Source organism: Bombina bombina, chromosome 3, assembly GCF_027579735.1.
Source record: "Bombina bombina isolate aBomBom1 chromosome 3, aBomBom1.pri, whole genome shotgun sequence".
In the NCBI taxonomy this organism is placed as follows: domain Eukaryota; kingdom Metazoa; phylum Chordata; class Amphibia; order Anura; family Bombinatoridae; genus Bombina; species Bombina bombina.
The window spans coordinates 996,270,883-996,273,744 of NC_069501.1; positions in this window are offsets into that span (position 1 = coordinate 996,270,883).

The following is a 2,862-nucleotide window of genomic DNA, read 5'->3' on the forward strand; positions in this document are numbered from 1 at the left end:
ATGTCATGCCACAATTTTAAAATAAATATACCCGTAACCTTGGTCAAAGACCCATGTGTTCATTGTCATTGACCTTTATATCACAGCACTATGCGAACAATGACTGATGTTTAGCATTTTGTATGTTTCAACCAGCTGCTTGCCCAGACACTCCTAATTACTGCTACACAATCTAAACTGGGGTCACACTGCTGACGCCTGTGGGCTTCTCAACAAGTTTGTGCTAAACTACACTGTCAGCCCACAACCATTTAACTATTTAAACAAATATCTTTATCCTGTGAGCAATTTCTAATTGGCTGTACTGTGGAGCTAAGTGAAAAGTACACATAGTATAAGGTGATAAGAAGTATATTGTAAAGTTCTATAAATGTTAGTCTGACCGCTTTTTAGGTCCACTTTATTAAATCTTACAGATAGCTATATGCAGGGGTGGGAAGTAGGGCATCTAGTTGTAATGAGAGAGATTTTTAATATACTATTATAATACCATTACCCATAATTGAAATACCATTTCATAGCATTGCTATTGACTTGATTGGCTCACTGGTAAAACCAGCTAGAGGGCATCAATATATTTGCAATGTTGTTCTATGCACAGGATACCCAGAAGAAATTTGCTAAATTGCAAAAGAACCCATGCTCAAGTTTAGCAGAGTGGATAAACCAAAAGAGATTTTGACAGATCATGGAGCCCTGTTTTAAATATCTTAAAACATGTGTTTATCATCTACACACTGATCGGGTCTACCACCTACAATTAGTTGGATAATACTGGAATTACTAATCTTAGAATAGGATGGATCAGCATGATTTGGCAATATCATTTACTGTAACATGTCTGCTCAGCAAATTATAGACAAGACAGGCTTGTAGTCAGACAGGGTCAGCAACTTGTTAACATAAATGGTAAAGCTCAGGCACCTTGCCACGCACAGGGGCAAGTTAATAGAGCCGAGTACAGCTTTAGACAGGGTAGACTATCAATACAAAGGCATGTAGGCAGCATGACAGGAAATGTACAAGGGAATAGCAAGGAGAGAAACACGCTGTGCCTCTTAATCTCCACCTAATGGTAACCATCCCAGGTGCCTTAGACAAGGTTTCTTAGGCTGCTGAGCATGCTAGGTATGAGTAAGAGTATCAGCATGTACTTGTGATCCTCTCTTCAGGACCATAAAGTTTAACATGCAAGTCATCGAGATATTGGAGAAATAATCATACTCTGAAAGAGCTCAACATCATCTTCACAACAAATTCTACTTGGTCAATCACCACAACAGGTCTCAACTGGTGGCGCTGGACAGAATACCTGTTAAAAATATTTATTTATTTATTTTTACTTCACAATCTTTATTGAAAGTACAACCGTACATTACAGAAAAACATTCAAAATTACAAAGTTACACATTGATCAGGAACTCGAGTGACAATTTGGGTATCAGCGCACATGGTCCTTAAAAATCAGTCTATCATTGTAGATGATATATATTTAATATAAAGCATCTTAAGAATTAACCGCAATTTAATTTAACTTGCATTGGTTAGAGCGATAACATCAGACCACACTTCAACTTTTGGACATTGTCACCAAATGTGTATCACCGTGCCTTCACAGCCACAGCCCCTCTGGAGTGAGGTACCATCTGCTTAAGAATTTGTAATGGGATTCCTGAACTCTAGCTGATATGAAGACTTTTCTAGAAGCCTAAAAGAGTTCTGCTCACTCTTGTTGTGTTAAAGGGACATGAAATAAATTTCTTTCATGGTTTAGAAAGAGCATGACATTTTAAGCAACTTTCCAATTTACTACTATTATCTAATTTGCTTATTTCTCTTGATATGATTTGTTTAAAAGCATATTTAGATAGGCTTAGTAATGGCTGATTGGTGGCTGCACATAGATCCCTATGATTGTCTCACCCATGTGCATTGCTACTTCTTCAACAAAGGATATCTGAAGAATAAAGCAAATTAAATAATAGAAGTAAATTGACATGTTGTTAAAAATTGTATTCTCTACCTGAATCATAAAAGAAAAATGTTTGGTTTCATGTCCCTTTAAGTGTGCCCCAAGGTCTTTATGCCAGCTGTGCACATGAGATGGTAAGCAGTTTTCATTTGGCACTAAGAGTAATTTTAGATTAACGAAATTGTGTGCCTAGGAGGCAAAGATTGCATACACAGCTTCTTGTATGGTGTGGTGTCTCTGTGTTTGTTTGAGTCTGTGAGTGGTAATATAATGCACGAGTTGTTGATACTTAAACCATGATTCGGATATGTCAGCATGACAATCTGGAAGTTCTTCACATGGTATCACCTTGACCTGTTCCAGTATACTGTGTACTATGCCCTGCCAAATGTTCTATCCAACAGCCGGGAATGGCCACTTATAATTCAAAGGTAAACTAGGTTTTCCAAAATTGGGGTCATAGGTAAAATTGGAGAAGAGACTTGAGAGCCAGTAGAGATCCGTTTATCCCATTTCTTAAAGAATTCAGAGAACAACGGGTAATGTAAAAGTGCTGATGATCTATTTCTAGCTGGAAGCCAAGCCAGGGACCCTACGTTCCCTCGACTGAGAATAGCAGCATCCAACTGCACCTAGTCCTGAGATGAGTTGTGGCACCAGTCCACTAATAGCTGCATGAATATAACTTATCTGTGAAGAGTAGGGTGAGGTAATTCTAGCCCACCCCAGTCTCTTTGTAGATACAGAGTTTTATTTGTTAATTCTGGATTTGATTCCCAGCCAGATACATCATTCAACCAGATTTTGGAGGTGGGAAAGATATGCGTCAGGAAGAGGAATAGGGATAGTCTGCAGCAAATATAAGATTCAAGGCAGAACATTTATTTGAA